This window comes from Struthio camelus, chromosome 7 (assembly GCF_040807025.1).
Source record: "Struthio camelus isolate bStrCam1 chromosome 7, bStrCam1.hap1, whole genome shotgun sequence".
In the NCBI taxonomy this organism is placed as follows: domain Eukaryota; kingdom Metazoa; phylum Chordata; class Aves; order Struthioniformes; family Struthionidae; genus Struthio; species Struthio camelus.
In genome coordinates, this window is record NC_090948.1 from 5,569,336 (window position 1) to 5,593,860 (window position 24,525).

The window sequence follows — 24,525 nt, forward strand, 5'->3', positions numbered from 1 at the left end:
CCAGGTCTAGGGAAGTCTCCACTGTGCTGAGGAGGTAGCTGGACTCCTCCAAACCTGGACAGTCTCAGGCCCACACAAAAGAACTAGATGAAAGACACGCGAGCCTCCCGTACTGGTGTGCCCTTCAAATGCGTCACTAGCCAGAGAGGAGCTGAGGACCCTCTTCAATATTTGCTCCTCCAGCTGTGGGTAGTAAACTTCATTACCATCCCCTGAGAGCAGTGCCTTCTCATGTGGCCCCTTCTCCACAGCCTGCAGAGGTGAGAAGAGGCCTGCCTGGGGTCCCCTGGAAATGGCAGCTTGCAGGAAGACAGAGTGCAGGCTGGTCGTGCTTATTCCTGTCAGAGCTGCCTGCATCCTCCTTGTCAGGTCAGGGTGTATCCCTAAAGTACAACTCACATTCCACAGAGGGCTCAGTCTCCAGCTGACTTCACACACAGAACATTATATTGTTCCCACTGAGCTGTCCTCTTTCACAGCTGGCTAGAAAATACTGAAGTCTAAAGAGGAGAATTTCTCAATCAAATACCAGTGACCTTTCCGTCTGTAATAGCTGGGTTCTTCCAAACAATTTTTTGTATTTCTTCCTTTTCTTTTTTTTTTTTTTTTTCACATGGGAGTAAGAGACAGGTCACACTTCCTTATGGAAGGAAGTGAATCTTCATACACTCTCTATTTTTTCCCACAGTGCAAATTTAGAAAGGTGTAAGAATAAGAGCACAAATTATTGCTTGGCAAAGTCTCTTTGTCACAAACCATATTCTCCAACATGATAAAGCGCTAGCTCGGAGTTCAGATGTATAATACACAAAAAGAACTGCCACTCTATAAACATTTCCTCTTCTGCTTTTTTAATTAAACATTTACATAACAGATTTGATTATATGTCATCTTTTATACAAAAGCTCATAAATCGCCTACATTTTCTCATAAAACACAAAATGTGAAGAACCATGCCCACCAAAAAAAGGAAACATTGTACAGGAGTAATTCTTATGTGCAACCCTTGTGTATTGTTGCTTGCAGCTGATGGTTGAGATTATTTTCAGCCAAACAACATATTTTTCTTGGACTACTCTCTGGAACAGTTTGTGGTGCCACATAGGTGTTTTATCTGCATATCAACAATGGTAAAAGAAATCAGTTCTTCTTTCTCAAGTCAGTGAGGTCAGTCAGTCTTCTCAGATGGACGCCCAAAGTAGGAACTTAACTGAGATGCTCTGAAATGTCCAGCATTGAAGATGGCAGCTTATTTAGATGCTGAGATGGGAAACTCAAACTTTCCTTAGCCTGTATGTGTATTTGGACTGAAGGATTTTAAAGCCGGACTCTTTTATAAGTTCAGTTCATTCTAACAGATGGTGTTATTTCACTGCCTTGCGTTCTTCAGACAGCAACTAAAAGTGCTGCAATTGTCACATAAGAGCTACCCTCTGCACAGATTACAAAACCAGATCCTGAAGCGGTACAGCCATAGGTGACTGGAGAAAACATCAGCCCCAACCAGCTGCAGGGGTTTTACCACCTCTCACATAATCTGGTAGGGAACGGGTTCCTGCAGCTTTCGCTTCAGCAGAAATCCGCCCACAGTGAGGACAGCAGCTACCACCAGCGCCATGGCAGCCACAGCAAGTGGAGTGTGAGACCCGGCAGCAGATGCAGGAGCTGAGCTCAGAGGCTCCCTGTTCTCCTGGATGTCAGAGGCCAGCTCTGTGCACAAAGACAGAGAGAGTTGTTTACATTTGTTTCTCCATCTAGTTATTCTCAAAAATATTTAGGCAAAGAGAACTTGAATTAAAATGTTGCAATGTAGATCTGATCAGAGAATAAACTACTCTATGGGACATTGTTTTACAAATGATTCTGTAGGCATATGAAACAAGTAAAGAAAATAGCCAAGAAAGCAAGAAAATAAACAGCAGCTAATAATTTGTAATGATTGCACACTAAGATCATTTGACGCTGTTTTCTGATAGTAGTAATACCAGCGATAGGGCACTGGGAAACATTTTCAAGGGGACTACAGATTGGTTATTTTTACAGATAGGAGATATATAAATCATGCACAGATAGCTTTGAAAAATTATTACAGTTCCTGCAGGGAGATGAGTTACATCTCATCTCTTCCCCTGCAGAACTGAATCAATTGCCATGTGACATGTGCAGATGAAAATAACGGTTCTAAGATATGGCGGAAAGGGAATAGCTTGTAAACGTTATTCCTTAAAAAACATCTCCCTATAAGAATTATGGTGGAGATGTGAATAAACCATCAAAGGCATGTATCAGAGCTAGATTTCACGTCTAAACTGTCATGCGAACATCCACTATATTACAGATCTTACATTACATAAGATACAATATTTTTCATTAAGAGGAAGTTATTTAAACTTACTAGCATTCCTGTCCTCAGTGTGAGCTTCCCGTAGCTGAATAGGTCCAATAACAACATTCACTTTTTCCTGGGGATATTCTGCATTCTTCTTGAATCTACTAACACAGCCTTGATAGCATCGGGAAGAATAGTCATTGTACCTGCACACCACCAGTTCACACTGCAAGTAAACTGATGGATGTTGACTTACAAACTTAAAGGCATTAAATGCAAACCGAGTGACATATCTGTATGGTGAATGGTAAGAAGAGTAGGTAGGATCTCTAACACACCTGGAAAGATATAAAATGTATAAATTAGCTTTCATGAATAGAAACGCTATTATGCTATCTTTGCGCAATATGCCTTAGGTTCAAACATAAAACAAGAAGATAAAAATATACAAGCACTCTAAAGGTTACAAAAATGTGTGTTTTTAGCAAGAAGAGAAAGTAAGAGACAAAAGTAAGAAAGAGTGGCAGCAATTTGTACCAAAGCCAAGTGTACAGCACTGAAATTCCATAACTCAGCAAAGTACTTGTCAGCATGATCAACTGTAGATAGCTAGTAGTTCTGGGAGGACATTCACCTGGCAAGCAGGAGACACTACTTCAACTCTTTAGTCTGACACAAGCAATAACACTCCAGCCTAGCAATGGGGTACCTACGCTCCTAACTTGGCAAGATTAATTATGTTAACTGCCTATCAGGAGGCTTCAAATCTCACCAAGCATAGTCAGAAGATAAATTGAAATGGACCTTCATTCCTGAAAAGAAAAGGGACAGCTATAGCCACCTGTTTGTGCTTCTAGATCCTTGTCTCTTTTGCATGCCTTACAAGAACCTACAACTATTTCATTTCAAATCAAATGGCACATTTTGTATCAAATCATTCAAAATGTTTTAGATTTTCAGAACAGCAAGAAAGGGCTAAGAAATTTGCCTTCTTTTTGAACAGAATATTTTGTACTCTAGTTATGGGGCTGAGTGAAATTATTTGCAAAACTCTAATCCTGAGGTATGGAAAAGCAGAGTCATTGATATGCCTACAGTTCAGAGCTTCATGCATCTATGTCAGAAATTAATTTAACCCTCAGTTTTTATGCTGCATCCTTGGATGAAATCTCAGTGCTTGACTGCAAGTTCTGAATGGCATTTCTATTGTCACAGTTAATTTTAATCAAGTTTTTTCCCCAAAACTCCTTTCTCAGAACTACATACATGTTGAGAAATGCAACCTAATTCATCTCTATCATGAACGAAGCACTCTGAGACCTAAAATAAATGTGCATAAAAATAATGTTCAAACCATTATTAATAAATTTCTTACCCTCTTCTGATTAAATCATAGGTCAGGCTCGTAAAATCCTTAGGATTAGGTGATGCCACACATGTGTCCAGAAACAACACCAAATTTGGGTCAGAGCTTTGAAGGGCAGCTTGAAGGAACAAATTCTGATTCAGGTCAACATAGTATGGAGAGTCATATACCGGCCACAGGAAAGATGAGGAATTGTAGAATGAAATGTTCACATCGTATCTGCCATACTGAGTTTCAGTGATACTAATCACGTCATCGGCAACATACATTACTTGCACCCAGGTGTTTTGAAGCATTTTGCAGTTGATGTGCAAGTTAAGGTCCTTTTGCCTCTTGATTATGTAACCAGAAGCGGCCACTTTTATCACATTGGAATAGGTGATTGTTTCATTGTCGCCCTGTTTGACACATTGGATGAAAGCAGAATTATTGCATGTAGTCATGTTCATACTATGTACTATAAACTACGTATGTGCCAGGTCCTGACAGTAATTAGAAAGGATATGCCATATTTAAACCCAAGCACCCTGGATGGAGTTGTTCACTCAATGTTATCCTACACTTTGTTCTCCAGGACATCACTCTGAAATAGACACAGAGATTACCTTCAAGGCTGAGAAGGGGAAGAACGTTTAAATGTTTAAAGATGTTAAAGAATGTTTAAAGAATTTAGCCTTCAGAAACACATCCTTCATTTTTGTTTTTTGAATTCCCATGGACCACAATGCCCCTTGCAATGCATGACAATTTTCCAAATGTCTATTTTTCCATGCCCCTACGTGGATTGATCTCCAAAGTGTATGGCACCAACCTGTCTTTGTGTGCCGCAGCCATTGTATGGAATGTTGAATATAACCTGGGTCGACGTAATTATTGGTCTACAAGAACCGTCAGATAAGATGATGTTCTCCACAGAGTAGCCTTGTGACTGGAGATAGTTTCTGTTTACAACTACATGCATGTAGCTTGGCAAGCACACAAGGGCTAGTGAAGAAAATACGAATTATTAATGAATTCAGGTATTTGATAATGCTTAGATATTACAACATCACCAAATGCAACAGCTACTACCATTTAGGGGGGAGAATTCATAAGCTGAACCACTTATTTTCACACTTTTCATGTGTGCTTATTCATGCTTAGGCACGAATAAGCACTAGGCTCTGACAACCTTCATCTGACCTTCAGGTACTCTTCTGACAAAATTAGGTAGATTACAACAGGCCTTTGCTGAGACCTCAGTCCTGCATCACCACTCATGTAAAAAATGCTAAGAAGTGAGAGCTTTTCCTGAATACAAATCAAAGAGCTATTGTAGGAGGTGTAGAGATAAGCACTACTTGTGCAGGAGCAGATCCTGAAACCATCTCTGTGATGGTTCACTGAGTGCCATGACATGACGAATAAAGGCTCCAGGGAGAGCTTGTCCTTTAGTAGAGATAAGGATCTGGTGACAGCAGCTATTGGTAGCACACAGCCACACAGCTGCTGTGTGGCAGCACACAGCACACAGATAATGAAGGCAAATGTGATAGCAGAAGATATAACACAGATTGATGGCCACAGTTTGTGCCTTGAAAAGTCCTGAGTGCGCCACAGACAAACCTTTCTGCTAGGATTGCGGGATAGTACTGGAATAGGTCACTCAGAGAAGCTGCAGCCTTTCCACTCTTGGAAGATTTCTAGACAAAATGAATGGCAAACTTCATCTAGTGTTGTCAGGAGTCCTGCTTTGAGTGGGTGGACTAGGAGACTTTCAGATGTCTTTCTCACCAATACTGACATGATTCTATGACAATCTGGCCATGAGTGTGGAAAAAATAAGAAAAATGAGGTGATAAAAAAAAAAGGTCAATTTAGACTGGCCATCATGGAAAATGTCTCAAGACAGTTAATTTGGTACCTGAAGGTCTTCTTAAAATGCAAAAAACCCAAAATTGTTGTCTGAAAGTACTGGTCAATAATCAGTTATGAAATTCAAGCAGGAGTGTCATCTATGTGAAATGGTTCATCAACATTAACAACTACTTCACAGAGAAAACATTACAAACTCAATGGGAACTTACTGGTGTTCTCATCTGCTCGAATGGAGTGATAGTCAGCATAAAAGCCTCTATTTGAATAACTGGAGTCACTGTGAAATCTAACGGTCATGAGGTTTGAGGACGATGTATATGTAAGACCAGAACTAGAACAAATTCTTCCAAGCAGAGTAGAAGTTTTGGGTGGCCCATCATAGATTTCAACATAGTCATTCTGGCATCCACCTTGCAACCTGAGAGATTAACATCATTTCTTGTAAACTCCAGTTTGTAAGTGCTGAACAAAGAATAAACCAAGATACTGCACTCACACAATTTCCAGGTAATATTTCTAGTTCACTTGTGAGTATTAGAAATGTGCTTGGGAAATGTGCTTGCAGTGTAGATTTTGGCCCCATTTATTACCCAAGCGATAAGAACTTTACTTACTGAATACTTCTAAATGTGAGCACAACAAGGAAATTGCTCTCTACTTGTATTTCCCACAGACAGTCTGCATTATCTGGATAACTCAAAGGGTAAAAAGGACTCTGCAGTGTTCCAGAGGAATTTGAAAGTAAGCCACCACAAGAATATTTTATGCCTGAAAAAAACGAAAGAAGAAAAGATACAGATGTGAAAAATTAAGTTTTGTTTTTTTCTGAACAAATGAATATACATTCTCTTCAGAGAACTCCAACTCTTGCTTGCTTCTTTGCATTTGGTGGGCTTCAGGCAAATACATGTATGTGACAAAGCTAGAGGGTCTGGCCCAAATATCATAAAGTCCAGAGAAGAATAAAAAAGATACCTAACAAAAACAATTTTATCAACACAGTCTAAAATAGATCTCCAGCAGGAGAATACTAAAGTGATAAATAAATAATCAGTATAGAGGATTTAATCTCTTAGTATGGATAATGACTTATTGACTCTGTTCTAATGTGGAAATGACAAAACTACAAACTATAAAAAAGTAACTATATACAGCTCAAAAGTAATGCACAGAAAACATGAAAAATGCAGACATACCTGGAGTAGTGGAGGGTGGAGGAGGAACACTGGTAGTGGAAAATGCATCTGTTAAGGCAGTAAAAAAAGAACAAAATGAGGAATTTTGGATCCAAGAACATGACAACACTTTATTCCAGCAACAGTGATTTCCATACTGCACCGTCACTGCACCAGTACAGCGTATGGTGGTCTCAGCAGATGACACAAAGTGAGACCATGAAAAAAGAAAAAACGTGCAACATGCCTTAAAATCAGAAAATTCAGCAAAAGTTCATCAAAGAAAAAATATATTTAGGAAGGGGAAGCAACGGCACCTGAGCACACAACACCGGCATCTTCCCCGTGGTTACAGTTGTGGACGCCCCAGCCGGCGCTCCGGCACTGGAAGAGGGAGGCCTCGCTGCCCGAGCACTGCACGTTGTCCAGGTAAATGTTGCCGCTGCCTTGGCCAAAGTAGGCACTGCCGGGCGCAGAGACGGCACTGCCACAGCCCAGCTGCCTGCACACGACCTGGGCATCGGTCAGGTCCCAGTCATCGTCACAGACGGTGCCGCGGCTCCCGTTGGAGGAGATCTCGATGCGGCCCTCGCACCCGTTCCTGCCGTTCACCAGCCTCAGGGAGGTACCTTGCGAAGGAGGCGAGGGGAACGACATGGAGACAGCCTGCTGCGCGCGGGCCGCTTCTCTCGCTGGGGCGTTTGGGGCAGCTGGGCACTGCAGGGCACCAGGCCGGCGGGCCCGTGGGCAAAGGCCGCGCATTTCCCGGCTGCGCTCGGCAGAGCAAGAGGCAAAGCGCCAGCCTCGCCGCTAGTAAGGCCTCGAGCCCCAAAGCCGCCCTGCGCAGGCAGCACGGGCGGAGCACACGTACCTGGAGGCACCGACAGCGAAGGGGGAGCAGTGGTGGTGGCAGCTGTCAAGGGAGGAAGAGAAAGGAGCCGGTGAGGAGCCTTTGGCCGAAAGGGGCCCGGCCACGTTTCACCCCAGCACCCGGCCGCTTCGGCCACGCAGCGCCCAGGGTCTCAGCTGGGGACGCCACGCTGGGCGCCGAGCAAAACAGAGACGTCTAGCTCGGCTCAGCACCAGCTTGAAGTCCTTGTTTGGGCCTGCCGTCGCCCACCTTTGGAGGAATAGCCCAACGTGGCGTTGAGCTCAGGGGAAAAGTGCCCGTTCCTGGCTGCCCTTGGCTGCTTTGCAAAGGGAAGCAATGTGCTGCTGTAGAGGCCCAACACACCGCAGTGAGGAAAGCTTTCTGTAGAGAGGGGCCTCCTTTGGGAGACCGGGCAGGTCATCTGGGGCGCCGAGGAGCAGCATGCGAAGCAGGGGCGCAAGCTCCAGCGGGAGGGGAAGGGAAGGGAAAGCAAGCGGGAACGGTGCGCAAGGAGGCGCGGGACGGCCCCTGGCCCTCCGCCAGCCGCTCCCAACACCGGGTCGGCACCAGCTGCTGCAGCATGTGAAAAGGCAGGGGCTGCATTTGCGCAGTGTCCAGGCGCGCTCGCCACGTGCCCGACAGCCTCGTGGTGCGGCGGGGAGCAAAAGGCACGTCCGTGGCGCTTGTGGTTGGCAGCAGCGGGCTCCTGCCCTCGCGGCGGGCCTTGGGCGCCGGCCGAGCCACGGGCGGGCTCGGCGCCGGCTCCCCGCCTGCAGGGGCCGGGCCCGGAGCGGCAGCAGCCTCGGGAAGGGGTCGGTGGCAGCAGGGCACTGCCCAAAACACCGCGGCATCCTTATCGGCGGCACAGGGGCTTTGGTGGCCAGAGGCAACCGCCGCGTCTGGCAGGAGGCCTCCGTGGGGAGTCTGGGGAAGGGCGCGCGCATTTAGGAAGGGGAAGCAACGGCACCTGAGCACACAACACCGGCATCTTCCCCGTGGTTACAGTTGTGGACGCCCCAGCCGGCGCTCCGGCACTGGAAGAGGGAGGCCTCGCTGCCCGAGCACTGCACGTTGTCCAGGTAAATGTTGCCGCTGCCTTGGCCAAAGTAGGCACTGCCGGGCGCAGAGACGGCACTGCCACAGCCCAGCTGCCTGCACACGACCTGGGCATCGGTCAGGTCCCAGTCATCGTCACAGACGGTGCCGCGGCTCCCGTTGGAGGAGATCTCGATGCGGCCCTCGCACCCGTTCCTGCCGTTCACCAGCCTCAGGGAGGTACCTTGCGAAGGAGGCGAGGGGAACGACATGGAGACAGCCTGCTGCGCGCGGGCCGCTTCTCTCGCTGGGGCGTTTGGGGCAGCTGGGCACTGCAGGGCACCAGGCCGGCGGGCCCGTGGGCAAAGGCCGCGCATTTCCCGGCTGCGCTCGGCAGAGCAAGAGGCAAAGCGCCAGCCTCGCCGCTAGTAAGGCCTCGAGCCCCAAAGCCGCCCTGCGCAGGCAGCACGGGCGGAGCACACGTACCTGGAGGCACCGACAGCGAAGGGGGAGCAGTGGTGGTGGCAGCTGTCAAGGGAGGAAGAGAAAGGAGCCGGTGAGGAGCCTTTGGCCGAAAGGGGCCCGGCCACGTTTCACCCCGGCACCCGGCCGCTTCGGCCACGCAGCGCCCAGGGTCTCAGCTGGGGACGCCACGCTGGGCGCCGAGCAAAACAGAGACGTCTAGCTCGGCTCAGCACCAGCTTGAAGTCCTTGTTTGGGCCTGTCGTCGCCCACCTTTGGAGGAATAGCCCAACGTGGCGTTGAGCTCAGGGGAAAAGTGCCCGTTCCTGGCTGCCCTTGGCTGCTTTGCAAAGGGAAGCAATGTGCTGCTGTAGAGGCCCAACACACCGCAGTGAGGAAAGCTTTCCGTAGAGAGGGGCCTCCTTTGGGAGACCGGGCAGGTCATCTGGGGCGCCGAGGAGCAGCATGCGAAGCAGGGGCGCAAGCTCCAGCGGGAGGGGAAGGGAAGGGAAGGGAAAGCAAGCGGTAACGGTGCGCAAGGAGGCGCGGGACGGCCCCTGGCCCTCCGCCAGCCGCTCCCAACACCGGGTCGGCACCAGCTGCTGCAGCATGTGAAAAGGCAGGGGCTGCATTTGCGCAGTGTCCAGGCGCGCTCGCCACGTGCCCGACAGCCTCGTGGTGCGGCGGGGAGCAAAAGGCACGTCCGTGGCGCTTGTGGTTGGCAGCAGCGGGCTCCTGCCCTCGCGGCGGGCCTTGGGCGCCGGCCGAGCCACGGGCGGGCTCGGCGCCGGCTCCCCGCCTGCAGGGGCCGGGCCCGGAGCGGCAGCAGCCTCGGGAAGGGGTCGGTGGCAGCAGGGCACTGCCCAAAACACCGCGGCATCCTTATCGGGGCTTTGGTGGGCCAGAGGCAACCGCCGCATCTGGCAGGAGGCCTCCGTGGGGAGTCTGGGGAAGGGCGCGCGCATTTAGGAAGGGGAAGCAACGGCACCTGAGCACACAACACCGGCATCTTCCCCGTGGTTACAGTTGTGGACGCCCCAGCCGGCGCTCCGGCACTGGAAGAGGGAGGCCTCGCTGCCCGTGCACTGCACGTTGTCCAGGTAAATGTTGCCGCTGCCTTGGCCAAAGTAGGCACTGCCGGGCGCAGAGACGGCACTGCCACAGCCCAGCTGCCTGCACACGACCTGGGCATCGGTCAGGTCCCAGTCATCGTCACAGACGGTGCCGCGGCTCCCGTTGGAGGAGATCTCGATGCGGCCCTCGCACCCGTTCCTGCCGTTCACCAGCCTCAGGGAGGTACCTTGCGAAGGAGGCGAGGGGAACGACATGGAGACAGCCTGCTGCGCGCGGGCCGCTTCTCTCGCTGGGGCGTTTGGGGCAGCTGGGCACTGCAGGGCACCAGGCCGGCGGGCCCGTGGGCAAAGGCCGCGCATTTCCCGGCTGCGCTCGGCAGAGCAAGAGGCAAAGCGCCAGCCTCGCCGCTAGTAAGGCCTCGAGCCCCAAAGCCGCCCTGCGCAGGCAGCACGGGCGGAGCACACGTACCTGGAGGCACCGACAGCGAAGGGGGAGCAGTGGTGGTGGCAGCTGTCAAGGGAGGAAGAGAAAGGAGCCGGTGAGGAGCCTTTGGCCGAAAGGGGCCCGGCCACGTTTCACCCCGGCACCCGGCCGCTTCGGCCACGCAGCGCCCAGGGTCTCAGCTGGGGACGCCACGCTGGGCGCCGAGCAAAACAGAGACGTCTAGCTCGGCTCAGCACCAGCTTGAAGTCCTTGTTTGGGCCTGTCGTCGCCCACCTTTGGAGGAATAGCCCAACGTGGCGTTGAGCTCAGGGGAAAAGTGCCCGTTCCTGGCTGCCCTTGGCTGCTTTGCAAAGGGAAGCAATGTGCTGCTGTAGAGGCCCAACACACCGCAGTGAGGAAAGCTTTCCGTAGAGAGGGGCCTCCTTTGGGAGACCGGGCAGGTCATCTGGGGCGCCGAGGAGCAGCATGCGAAGCAGGGGCGCAAGCTCCAGCGGGAGGGGAAGGGAAGGGAAGGGAAAGCAAGCGGTAACGGTGCGCAAGGAGGCGCGGGACGGCCCCTGGCCCTCCGCCAGCCGCTCCCAACACCGGGTCGGCACCAGCTGCTGCAGCATGTGAAAAGGCAGGGGCTGCATTTGCGCAGTGTCCAGGCGCGCTCGCCACGTGCCCGACAGCCTCGTGGTGCGGCGGGGAGCAAAAGGCACGTCCGTGGCGCTTGTGGTTGGCAGCAGCGGGCTCCTGCCCTCGCGGCGGGCCTTGGGCGCCGGCCGAGCCACGGGCGGGCTCGGCGCCGGCTCCCCGCCTGCAGGGGCTGGGCCCGGAGCGGCAGCAGCCTCGGGAAGGGGTCGGTGGCAGCAGGGCACTGCCCAAAACACCGCGGCATCCTTATCGGCGGCACAGGGGCTTTGGTGGCCAGAGGCAACCGCCGCGTCTGGCAGGAGGCCTCCGTGGGGAGTCTGGGGAAGGGCGCGCGCATTTAGGAAGGGGAAGCAACGGCACCTGAGCACACAACACCGGCATCTTCCCCGTGGTTACAGTTGTGGACGCCCCAGCCGGCGCTCCGGCACTGGAAGAGGGAGGCCTCGCTGCCCGTGCACTGCACGTTGTCCAGGTAAATGTTGCCGCTGCCTTGGCCAAAGTAGGCACTGCCGGGCGCAGAGACGGCACTGCCACAGCCCAGCTGCCTGCACACGACCTGGGCATCGGTCAGGTCCCAGTCATCGTCACAGACGGTGCCGCGGCTCCCGTTGGAGGAGATCTCGATGCGGCCCTCGCACCCGTTCCTGCCGTTCACCAGCCTCAGGGAGGTACCTTGCGAAGGAGGCGAGGGGAACGACATGGAGACAGCCTGCTGCGCGCGGGCCGCTTCTCTCGCTGGGGCGTTTGGGGCAGCTGGGCACTGCAGGGCACCAGGCCGGCGGGCCCGTGGGCAAAGGCCGCGCATTTCCCGGCTGCGCTCGGCAGAGCAAGAGGCAAAGCGCCAGCCTCGCCGCTAGTAAGGCCTCGAGCCCCAAAGCCGCCCTGCGCAGGCAGCACGGGCGGAGCACACGTACCTGGAGGCACCGACAGCGAAGGGGGAGCAGTGGTGGTGGCAGCTGTCAAGGGAGGAAGAGAAAGGAGCCGGTGAGGAGCCTTTGGCCGAAAGGGGCCCGGCCACGTTTCACCCCGGCACCCGGCCGCTTCGGCCACGCAGCGCCCAGGGTCTCAGCTGGGGACGCCACGCTGGGCGCCGAGCAAAACAGAGACGTCTAGCTCGGCTCAGCACCAGCTTGAAGTCCTTGTTTGGGCCTGTCGTCGCCCACCTTTGGAGGAATAGCCCAATGTGGCGTTGAGCTCAGGGGAAAAGTGCCCGTTCCTGGCTGCCCTTGGCTGCTTTGCAAAGGGAAGCAATGTGCTGCTGTAGAGGCCCAACACACCGCAGTGAGGAAAGCTTTCCGTAGAGAGGGGCCTCCTTTGGGAGACCGGGCAGGTCATCTGGGGCGCCGAGGAGCAGCATGCGAAGCAGGGGCGCAAGCTCCAGCGGGAGGGGAGGGGAAGGGAAGGGAAAGCAAGCGGGAACGGTGCGCAAGGAGGCGCGGGACGGCCCCTGGCCCTCCGCCAGCCGCTCCCAACACCGGGTCGGCACCAGCTGCTGCAGCATGTGAAAAGGCAGGGGCTGCATTTGCGCAGTGTCCAGGCGCGCTCGCCACGTGCCCGACAGCCTCGTGGTGCGGCGGGGAGCAAAAGGCACGTCCGTGGCGCTTGTGGTTGGCAGCAGCGGGCTCCTGCCCTCGCGGCGGGCCTTGGGCGCCGGCCGAGCCACGGGCGGGCTCGGCGCCGGCTCCCCGCCTGCAGGGGCCGGGCCCGGAGCGGCAGCAGCCTCGGGAAGGGGTCGGTGGCAGCAGGGCACTGCCCAAAACACCGCGGCATCCTTATCGGCGGCACAGGGGCTTTGGTGGCCAGAGGCAACCGCCGCGTCTGGCAGGAGGCCTCCGTGGGGAGTCTGGGGAAGGGCGCGCGCATTTAGGAAGGGGAAGCAACGGCACCTGAGCACACAACACCGGCATCTTCCCCGTGGTTACAGTTGTGGACGCCCCAGCCGGCGCTCCGGCACTGGAAGAGGGAGGCCTCGCTGCCCGTGCACTGCACGTTGTCCAGGTAAATGTTGCCGCTGCCTTGGCCAAAGTAGGCACTGCCGGGCGCAGAGACGGCACTGCCACAGCCCAGCTGCCTGCACACGACCTGGGCATCGGTCAGGTCCCAGTCATCGTCACAGACGGTGCCGCGGCTCCCGTTGGAGGAGATCTCGATGCGGCCCTCGCACCCGTTCCTGCCGTTCACCAGCCTCAGGGAGGTACCTTGCGAAGGAGGCGAGGGGAGCGACATGGAGACAGCCTGCTGCGCGCGGGCCGCTTCTCTCGCTGGGGCGTTTGGGGCAGCTGGGCACTGCAGGGCACCAGGCCGGCGGGCCCGTGGGCAAAGGCCGCGCATTTCCCGGCTGCGCTCGGCAGAGCAAGAGGCAAAGCGCCAGCCTCGCCGCTAGTAAGGCCTCGAGCCCCAAAGCCGCCCTGCGCAGGCAGCACGGGCGGAGCACACGTACCTGGAGGCACCGACAGCGAAGGGGGAGCAGTGGTGGTGGCAGCTGTCAAGGGAGGAAGAGAAAGGAGCCGGTGAGGAGCCTTTGGCCGAAAGGGGCCCGGCCACGTTTCACCCCGGCACCCGGCCGCTTCGGCCACGCAGCGCCCAGGGTCTCAGCTGGGGACGCCACGCTGGGCGCCGAGCAAAACAGAGACGTCTAGCTCGGCTCAGCACCAGCTTGAAGTCCTTGTTTGGGCCTGTCGTCGCCCACCTTTGGAGGAATAGCCCAACGTGGCGTTGAGCTCAGGGGAAAAGTGCCCGTTCCTGGCTGCCCTTGGCTGCTTTGCAAAGGGAAGCAATGTGCTGCTGTAGAGGCCCAACACACCGCAGTGAGGAAAGCTTTCCGTAGAGAGGGGCCTCCTTTGGGAGACCGGGCAGGTCATCTGGGGCGCCGAGGAGCAGCATGCGAAGCAGGGGCGCAAGCTCCAGCGGGAGGGGAAGGGAAGGGAAAGCAAGCGGGAACGGTGCGCAAGGAGGCGCGGGACGGCCCCTGGCCCTCCGCCAGCCGCTCCCAACACCGGGTCGGCACCAGCTGCTGCAGCATGTGAAAAGGCAGGGGCTGCATTTGCGCAGTGTCCAGGCGCGCTCGCCACGTGCCCGACAGCCTCGTGGTGCGGCGGGGAGCAAAAGGCACGTCCGTGGCGCTTGTGGTTGGCAGCAGCGGGCTCCTGCCCTCGCGGCGGGCCTTGGGCGCCGGCCGAGCCACGGGCGGGCTCGGCGCCGGCTCCCCGCCTGCAGGGGCCGGGCCCGGAGCGGCAGCAGCCTCGGGAAGGGGTCGGTGGCAGCAGGGCACTGCCCAAAACACCGCGGCATCCTTATCGGCGGCACAGGGGCTTTGGTGGCCAGAGGCAACCGCCGCGTCTGGCAGGAGGCCTCCGTGGGGAGTCTGGGGAAGGGCGCGCGCATTTAGGAAGGGGAAGCAACGGCACCTGAGCACACAACACCGGCATCTTCCCCGTGGTTACAGTTGTGGACGCCCCAGCCGGCGCTCCGGCACTGGAAGAGGGAGGCCTCGCTGCCCGAGCACTGCACGTTGTCCAGGTAAATGTTGCCGCTGCCTTGGCCAAAGTAGGCACTGCCGGGCGCAGAGACGGCACTGCCACAGCCCAGCTGCCTGCACACGACCTGGGCATCGGTCAGGTCCCAGTCATCGTCACAGACGGTGCCGCGGCTCCCGTTGGAGGAGATCTCGATGCGGCCCTCGCACCCGTTCCTGCCGTTCACCAGCCTCAGGGAGGTACCTTGCGAAGGAGGCGAGGGGAACGACATGGAGACAGCCTGCTGCGCGCGGGCCGCTTCTCTCGCTGGGGCGTTTGGGGCAGCTGGGCACTGCAGGGCACCAGGCCGGCGGGCCCGTGGGCAAAGGCCGCGCATTTCCCGGCTGCGCTCGGCAGAGCAAGAGGCAAAGCGCCAGCCTCGCCGCTAGTAAGGCCTCGAGCCCCAAAGCCGCCCTGCGCAGGCAGCACGGGCGGAGCACACGTACCTGGAGGCACCGACAGCGAAGGGGGAGCAGTGGTGGTGGCAGCTGTCAAGGGAGGAAGAGAAAGGAGCCGGTGAGGAGCCTTTGGCCGAAAGGGGCCCGGCCACGTTTCACCCCGGCACCCGGCCGCTTCGGCCACGCAGCGCCCAGGGTCTCAGCTGGGGACGCCACGCTGGGCGCCGAGCAAAACAGAGACGTCTAGCTCGGCTCAGCACCAGCTTGAAGTCCTTGTTTGGGCCTGTCGTCGCCCACCTTTGGAGGAATAGCCCAACGTGGCGTTGAGCTCAGGGGAAAAGTGCCCGTTCCTGGCTGCCCTTGGCTGCTTTGCAAAGGGAAGCAATGTGCTGCTGTAGAGGCCCAACACACCGCAGTGAGGAAAGCTTTCCGTAGAGAGGGGCCTCCTTTGGGAGACCGGGCAGGTCATCTGGGGCGCCGAGGAGCAGCATGCGAAGCAGGGGCGCAAGCTCCAGCGGGAGGGGAAGGGAAGGGAAGGGAAAGCAAGCGGGAACGGTGCGCAAGGAGGCGCGGGACGGCCCCTGGCCCTCCGCCAGCCGCTCCCAACACCGGGTCGGCACCAGCTGCTGCAGCATGTGAAAAGGCAGGGGCTGCATTTGCGCAGTGTCCAGGCGCGCTCGCCACGTGCCCGACAGCCTCGTGGTGCGGCGGGGAGCAAAAGGCACGTCCGTGGCGCTTGTGGTTGGCAGCAGCGGGCTCCTGCCCTCGCGGCGGGCCTTGGGCGCCGGCCGAGCCACGGGCGGGCTCGGCGCCGGCTCCCCGCCTGCAGGGGCCGGGCCCGGAGCGGCAGCAGCCTCGGGAAGGGGTCGGTGGCAGCAGGGCACTGCCCAAAACACCGCGGCATCCTTATCGGCGGCACAGGGGCTTTGGTGGCCAGAGGCAACCGCCGCGTCTGGCAGGAGGCCTCCGTGGGGAGTCTGGGGAAGGGCGCGCGCATTTAGGAAGGGGAAGCAACGGCACCTGAGCACACAACACCGGCATCTTCCCCGTGGTTACAGTTGTGGACGCCCCAGCCGGCGCTCCGGCACTGGAAGAGGGAGGCCTCGCTGCCCGTGCACTGCACGTTGTCCAGGTAAATGTTGCCGCTGCCTTGGCCAAAGTAGGCACTGCCGGGCGCAGAGACGGCACTGCCACAGCCCAGCTGCCTGCACACGACCTGGGCATCGGTCAGGTCCCAGTCATCGTCACAGACGGTGCCGCGGCTGCCGTTGGAGGAGATCTCGATGCGGCCCTCGCACCCGTTCCTGCCGTTCACCAGCCTCAGGGAGGTACCTTGCGAAGGAGGCGAGGGGAACGACATGGAGACAGCCTGCTGCGCGCGGGCCGCTTCTCTCGCTGGGGCGTTTGGGGCAGCTGGGCACTGCAGGGCACCAGGCCGGCGGGCCCGTGGGCAAAGGCCGCGCATTTCCCGGCTGCGCTCGGCAGAGCAAGAGGCAAAGCGCCAGCCTCGCCGCTAGTAAGGCCTCGAGCCCCAAAGCCGCCCTGCGCAGGCAGCACGGGCGGAGCACACGTACCTGGAGGCACCGACAGCGAAGGGGGAGCAGTGGTGGTGGCAGCTGTCAAGGGAGGAAGAGAAAGGAGCCGGTGAGGAGCCTTTGGCCGAAAGGGGCCCGGCCACGTTTCACCCCGGCACCCGGCCGCTTCGGCCACGCAGCGCCCAGGGTCTCAGCTGGGGACGCCACGCTGGGCGCCGAGCAAAACAGAGACGTCTAGCTCGGCTCAGCACCAGCTTGAAGTCCTTGTTTGGGCCTGTCGTCGCCCACCTTTGGAGGAATAGCCCAACGTGGCGTTGAGCTCAGGGGAAAAGTGCCCGTTCCTGGCTGCCCTTGGCTGCTTTGCAAAGGGAAGCAATGTGCTGCTGTAGAGGCCCAACACACCGCAGTGAGGAAAGCTTTCCGTAGAGAGGGGCCTCCTTTGGGAGACCGGGCAGGTCATCTGGGGCGCCGAGGAGCAGCATGCGAAGCAGGGGCGCAAGCTCCAGCGGGAGGGGAAGGGAAGGGAAAGCAAGCGGGAACGGTGCGCAAGGAGGCGCGGGACGGCCCCTGGCCCTCCGCCAGCCGCTCCCAACACCGGGTCGGCACCAGCTGCTGCAGCATGTGAAAAGGCAGGGGCTGCATTTGCGCAGTGTCCTGGCGCGCTCGCCACGTGCCCGACAGCCTCGTGGTGCGGCGGGGAGCAAAAGGCACGTCCGTGGCGCTTGTGGTTGGCAGCAGCGGGCTCCTGCCCTCGCGGCGGGCCTTGGGCGCCGGCCGAGCCACGGGCGGGCTCGGCGCCGGCTCCCCGCCTGCAGGGGCCGGGCCCGGAGCGGCAGCAGCCTCGGGAAGGGGTCGGTGGCAGCAGGGCACTGCCCAAAACACCGCGGCATCCTTATCGGCGGCACAGGGGCTTTGGTGGCCAGAGGCAACCGCCGCGTCTGGCAGGAGGCCTCCGTGGGGAGTCTGGGGAAGGGCGCGCGCATTTAGGAAGGGGAAGCAACGGCACCTGAGCACACAACACCGGCATCTTCCCCGTGGTTACAGTTGTGGACGCCCCAGCCGGCGCTCCGGCACTGGAAGAGGGAGGCCTCGCTGCCCGTGCACTGCACGTTGTCCAGGTAAATGTTGCCGCTGCCTTGGCCAAAGTAGGCACTGCCGGGCGCAGAGACGGCACTGCCACAGCCCAGCTGCCTGCACACGACCTGGGCATCGGTCAGGTCCCAGTCATCGTCACAGACGGTGCCGCGGCTCCCGTTGGAGGAGATCTCGATGCGGCCCTCGCACCCGTTCCTGCCGTTCACCAGCCTCAGGGAGGTACCTTGCGAAGGAGGCGAGGGGAACGACATGGAGACAGCCTGCTGCGCGCGGGCCGCTTCTCTCGCTGGGGCGTTTGGGGCAGCTGGGCACTGCAGGGCACCAGGCCGGCGGGCCCGTGGGCAAAGGCCGCGCATTTCCCGGCTGTGCTCGGCAGAGCAAGAGGCAAAGCGCCAGCCTCGCCGCTAGTAAGGCCTCGAGCCCCAAAGCCGCCCTGCGCAGGCAGCACGGGCGGAGCACACGTACCTGGAGGCACCGACAGCGAAGGGGGAGCAGTGGTGGTGGCAGCTGTCAAGGGAGGAAGAGAAAGGAGCCGGTGAGGAGCCTTTGGCCGAAAGGGGCCGGCCACGTTTCACCCTGGCACCCGGCCGCTTCGGCCACACAGCGCCCAGGGTCTCAGCTGGGGACGCCACGCTGGGCGCCGAGCAAAACAGAGACGTCTAGCTCGGCTCAGCACCAGCTTGAAGTCCTTGTTTGGGCCTGCCGTCGCCCACCTTTGGAGGAATAGCCCAACGTGGCGTTGAGCTCAGGGGAAAAGTGCCCGTTCCTGGCTGCCCTTGGCTGCTTTGCAAAGGGAAGCAATGTGCTGCTGTAGAGGCCCAACACACCGCAGTGAGGAAAGCTTTCCGTAGAGAGGGGCCTCCTTTGGGAGACCGGGCAGGTCATCTGGGGCGCCGAGGAGCAGCATGCGAAGCAGGGGCGCAAGCTCCAGCGGGAGGGGAAGGGAAGGGAAGGGAAAGCAAGCGGGAACGGTGCGCAAGGAGGCGCGGGACGGCCCCTGGCCCTCCGCCAGCCGCTCCCAACACCGGGTCGGCACCAGCTGCTGCAGCATGTGAAAAGGCAGGGGCTGCATTTGCGCAGTGTCCAGGCGCGCTCGCCACGTGCCCGACAGCCTCGTGGTGCGGCGGGGAGCAAAAGGCACGTCCGTGGCGCTTGTGGTTGGCAGCAGCGGGCTCCTGCCCTCGCGGCGGGCCTTGGGCGCCGGCCGAGCCACGGGCGGGCTCGGCGCCGGCTCCCCGCCTGCAGGGGCCGGGCCCGGAGCGGCAGCAGCCTCGGGAAGGGGTCGGTGGCAGCAGGGCACTGCCCAAAACACCGCGGCATCCTTATCGGCGGCACAGGGGCTTTGGTGGGCCAGAGGCAACCGCCGCGTCTGGCAGGAGGCCTCCGTGGGGAGTCTGGGGAAGGGCGCGCGCATTTAGGAAGGGGAAGCAACGGCACCTGAGCACACAACACCGGCATCTTCCCCGTGGTTACAGTTGTGGACGCCCCAGCCGGCGCTCCGGCACTGGAAGAGGGAGGCCTCGCTGCCCGTGCACTGCACGTTGTCCAGGTAAATGTTGCCGCTGCCTTGGCCAAAGTAGGCACTGCCGGGCGCAGAGACGGCACTGCCACAGCCCAGCTGCCTGCACACGACCTGGGCATCGGTCAGGTCCCAGTCATCGTCACAGACGGTGCCGCGGCTCCCGTTGGAGGAGATCTCGATGCGGCCCTCGCACCCGTTCCTGCCGTTCACCAGCCTCAGGGAGGTACCTTGCGAAGGAGGCGAGGGGAACGACATGGAGACAGCCTGCTGCGCGCGGGCCGCTTCTCTCGCTGGGGCGTTTGGGGCAGCTGGGCACTGCAGGGCACCAGGCCGGCGGGCCCGTGGGCAAAGGCCGCGCATTTCCCGGCTGCGCTCGGCAGAGCAAGAGGCAAAGCGCCAGCCTCGCCGCTAGTAAGGCCTCGAGCCCCAAAGCCGCCCTGCGCAGGCAGCACGGGCGGAGCACACGTACCTGGAGGCACCGACAGCGAAGGGGGAGCAGTGGTGGTGGCAGCTGTCAAGGGAGGAAGAGAAAGGAGCCGGTGAGGAGCCTTTGGCCGAAAGGGGCCCGGCCACGTTTCACCCCGGCACCCGGCCGCTTCGGCCACGCAGCGCCCAGGGTCTCAGCTGGGGACGCCACGCTGGGCGCCGAGCAAAACAGAGACGTCTAGCTCGGCTCAGCACCAGCTTGAAGTCCTTGTTTGGGCCTGTCGTCGCCCACCTTTGGAGGAATAGCCCAACGTGGCGTTGAGCTCAGGGGAAAAGTGCCCGTTCCTGGCTGCCCTTGGCTGCTTTGCAAAGGGAAGCAATGTGCTGCTGTAGAGGCCCAACACACCGCAGTGAGGAAAGCTTTCCGTAGAGAGGGGCCTCCTTTGGGAGACCGGGCAGGTCATCTGGGGCGCCGAGGAGCAGCATGCGAAGCAGGGGCGCAAGCTCCAGCGGGAGGGGAAGGGAAGGGAAAGCAAGCGGGAACGGTGCGCAAGGAGGCGCGGGACGGCCCCTGGCCCTCCGCCAGCCGCTCCCAACACCGGGTCGGCACCAGCTGCTGCAGCATGTGAAAAGGCAGGGGCTGCATTTGCGCAGTGTCCAGGCGCGCTCGCCACGTGCCCGACAGCCTCGTGGTGCGGCGGGGAGCAAAAGGCACGTCCGTGGCGCTTGTGGTTGGCAGCAGCGGGCTCCTGCCCTCGCGGCGGGCCTTGGGCGCCGGCCGAGCCACGGGCGGGCTCGGCGCCGGCTCCCCGCCTGCAGGGGCCGGGCCCGGAGCGGCAGCAGCCTCGGGAAGGGGTCGGTGGCAGCAGGGCACTGCCCAAAACACCGCGGCATCCTTATCGGCGGCACAGGGGCTTTGGTGGGCCAGAGGCAACCGCCGCGTCTGGCAGGAGGCCTCCGTGGGGAGTCTGGGGAAGGGCGCGCGCATTTAGGAAGGGGAAGCAACGGCACCTGAGCACACAACACCGGCATCTTCCCCGTGGTTACAGTTGTGGACGCCCCAGCCGGCGCTCCGGCACTGGAAGAGGGAGGCCTCGCTGCCCGTGCACTGCACGTTGTCCAGGTAAATGTTGCCGCTGCCTTGGCCAAAGTAGGCACTGCCGGGCGCAGAGACGGCACTGCCACAGCCCAGCTGCCTGCACACGACCTGGGCATCGGTCAGGTCCCAGTCATCGTCACAGACGGTGCCGCGGCTCCCGTTGGAGGAGATCTCGATGCGGCCCTCGCACCCGTTCCTGCCGTTCACCAGCCTCAGGGAGGTACCTTGCGAAGGAGGCGAGGGGAACGACATGGAGACAGCCTGCTGCGCGCGGGCCGCTTCTCTCGCTGGGGCGTTTGGGGCAGCTGGGCACTGCAGGGCACCAGGCCGGCGGGCCCGTGGGCAAAGGCCGCGCATTTCCCGGCTGCGCTCGGCAGAGCAAGAGGCAAAGCGCCAGCCTCGCCGCTAGTAAGGCCTCGAGCCCCAAAGCCGCCCTGCGCAGGCAGCACGGGCGGAGCACACGTACCTGGAGGCACCGACAGCGAAGGGGGAGCAGTGGTGGTGGCAGCTGTCAAGGGAGGAAGAGAAAGGAGCCGGTGAGGAGCCTTTGGCCGAAAGGGGCCCGGCCACGTTTCACCCCGGCACCCGGCCGCTTCGGCCACGCAGCGCCCAGGGTCTCAGCTGGGGACGCCACGCTGGGCGCCGAGCAAAACAGAGACGTCTAGCTCGGCTCAGCACCAGCTTGAAGTCCTTGTTTGGGCCTGTCGTCGCCCACCTTTGGAGGAATAGCCCAACGTGGCGTTGAGCTCAGGGGAAAAGTGCCCGTTCCTGGCTGCCCTTGGCTGCTTTGCAAAGGGAAGCAATGTGCTGCTGTAGAGGCCCAACACACCGCAGTGAGGAAAGCTTTCCGTAGAGAGGGGCCTCCTTTGGGAGACCGGGCAGGTCATCTGGGGCGCCGAGGAGCAGCATGCGAAGCAGGGGCGCAAGCTCCAGCGGGAGGGGAAGGGAAGGGAAAGCAAGCGGGAACGGTGCGCAAGGAGGCGCGGGACGGCCCCTGGCCCTCCGCCAGCCGCTCCCAACACCGGGTCGGCACCAGCTGCTGCAGCATGTGAAAAGGCAGGGGCTGCATTTGCGCAGTGTCCAGGCGCGCTCGCCACGTGCCCGACAGCCTCGTGGTGCGGCGGGGAGCAAAAGGCACGTCCGTGGCGCTTGTGGTTGGCAGCAGCGGGCTCCTGCCCTCGCGGCGGGCCTTGGGCGCCGGCCGAGCCACGGGCGGGCTCGGCGCCGGCTCCCCGCCTGCAGGGGCCGGGCCCGGAGCGGCAGCAGCCTCGGGAAGGGGTCGGTGGCAGCAGGGCACTGCCCAAAACACCGCGGCATCCTTATCGGCGGCACAGGGGCTTTGGTGGGCCAGAGGCAACCGCCGCGTCTGGCAGGAGGCCTCCGTGGGGAGTCTGGGGAAGGGCGCGCGCATTTAGGAAGGGGAAGCAACGGCACCTGAGCACACAACACCGGCATCTTCCCCGTGGTTACAGTTGTGGACGCCCCAGCCGGCGCTCCGGCACTGGAAGAGGGAGGCCTCGCTGCCCGTGCACTGCACGTTGTCCAGGTAAATGTTGCCGCTGCCTTGGCCAAAGTAGGCACTGCCGGGCGCAGAGACGGCACTGCCACAGCCCAGCTGCCTGCACACGACCTGGGCATCGGTCAGGTCCCAGTCATCGTCACAGACGGTGCCGCGGCTGCCGTTGGAGGAGATCTCGATGCGGCCCTCGCACCCGTTCCTGCCGTTCACCAGCCTCAGGGAGGTACCTTGCGAAGGAGGCGAGGGGAACGACATGGAGACAGCCTGCTGCGCGCGGGCCGCTTCTCTCGCTGGGGCGTTTGGGGCAGCTGGGCACTGCAGGGCACCAGGCCGGCGGGCCCGTGGGCAAAGGCCGCGCATTTCCCGGCTGCGCTCGGCAGAGCAAGAGGCAAAGCGCCAGCCTCGCCGCTAGTAAGGCCTCGAGCCCCAAAGCCGCCCTGCGCAGGCAGCACGGGCGGAGCACACGTACCTGGAGGCACCGACAGCGAAGGGGGAGCAGTGGTGGTGGCAGCTGTCAAGGGAGGAAGAGAAAGGAGCCGGTGAGGAGCCTTTGGCCGAAAGGGGCCCGGCCACGTTTCACCCCGGCACCCGGCCGCTTCGGCCACGCAGCGCCCAGGGTCTCAGCTGGGGACGCCACGCTGGGCGCCGAGCAAAACAGAGACGTCTAGCTCGGCTCAGCACCAGCTTGAAGTCCTTGTTTGGGCCTGCCGTCGCCCACCTTTGGAGGAATAGCCCAACGTGGCGTTGAGCTCAGGGGAAAAGTGCCCGTTCCTGGCTGCCCTTGGCTGCTTTGCAAAGGGAAGCAATGTGCTGCTGTAGAGGCCCAACACACCGCAGTGAGGAAAGCTTTCCGTAGAGAGGGGCCTCCTTTGGGAGACCGGGCAGGTCATCTGGGGCGCCGAGGAGCAGCATGCGAAGCAGGGGCGCAAGCTCCAGCGGGAGGGGAAGGGAAGGGAAGGGAAAGCAAGCGGGAACGGTGCGCAAGGAGGCGCGGGACGGCCCCTGGCCCTCCGCCAGCCGCTCCCAACACCGGGTCGGCACCAGCTGCTGCAGCATGTGAAAAGGCAGGGGCTGCATTTGCGCAGTGTCCAGGCGCGCTCGCCACGTGCCCGACAGCCTCGTGGTGCGGCGGGGAGCAAAAGGCACGTCCGTGGCGCTTGTGGTTGGCAGCAGCGGGCTCCTGCCCTCGCGGCGGGCCTTGGGCGCCGGCCGAGCCACGGGCGGGCTCGGCGCCGGCTCCCCGCCTGCAGGGGCCGGGCCCGGAGCGGCAGCAGCCTCGGGAAGGGGTCGGTGGCAGCAGGGCACTGCCCAAAACACCGCGGCATCCTTATCGGCGGCACAGGGGCTTTGGTGGCCAGAGGCAACCGCCGCGTCTGGCAGGAGGCCTCCGTGGGGAGTCTGGGGAAGGGCGCGCGCATTTAGGAAGGGGAAGCAACGGCACCTGAGCACACAACACCGGCATCTTCCCCGTGGTTACAGTTGTGGACGCCCCAGCCGGCGCTCCGGCACTGGAAGAGGGAGGCCTCGCTGCCCGTGCACTGCACGTTGTCCAGGTAAATGTTGCCGCTGCCTTGGCCAAAGTAGGCACTGCCGGGCGCAGAGACGGCACTGCCACAGCCCAGCTGCCTGCACACGACCTGGGCATCGGTCAGGTCCCAGTCATCGTCACAGACGGTGCCGCGGCTCCCGTTGGAGGAGATCTCGATGCGGCCCTCGCACCCGTTCCTGCCGTTCACCAGCCTCAGGGAGGTACCTTGCGAAGGAGGCGAGGGGAACGACATGGAGACAGCCTGCTGCGCGCGGGCCGCTTCTCTCGCTGGGGCGTTTGGGGCAGCTGGGCACTGCAGGGCACCAGGCCGGCGGGCCCGTGGGCAAAGGCCGCGCATTTCCCGGCTGCGCTCGGCAGAGCAAGAGGCAAAGCGCCAGCCTCGCCGCTAGTAAGGCCTCGAGCCCCAAAGCCGCCCTGCGCAGGCAGCACGGGCGGAGCACACGTACCTGGAGGCACCGACAGCGAAGGGGGAGCAGTGGTGGTGGCAGCTGTCAAGGGAGGAAGAGAAAGGAGCCGGTGAGGAGCCTTTGGCCGAAAGGGGCCCGGCCACGTTTCACCCCGGCACCCGGCCGCTTCGGCCACGCAGCGCCCAGGGTCTCAGCTGGGGACGCCACGCTG

At 60.1% G+C, this 24,525-nt stretch overlaps 1 pseudogene; it reads right to left on the bottom strand.

Annotated features, from left to right (window-relative positions):
- Positions 1-834: 834 nt before the first annotated feature.
- LOC138067864 (deleted in malignant brain tumors 1 protein-like) overlaps positions 835-24,525 on the bottom strand; it is a 54,983-nt pseudogene continuing 31,292 nt past the window's right edge.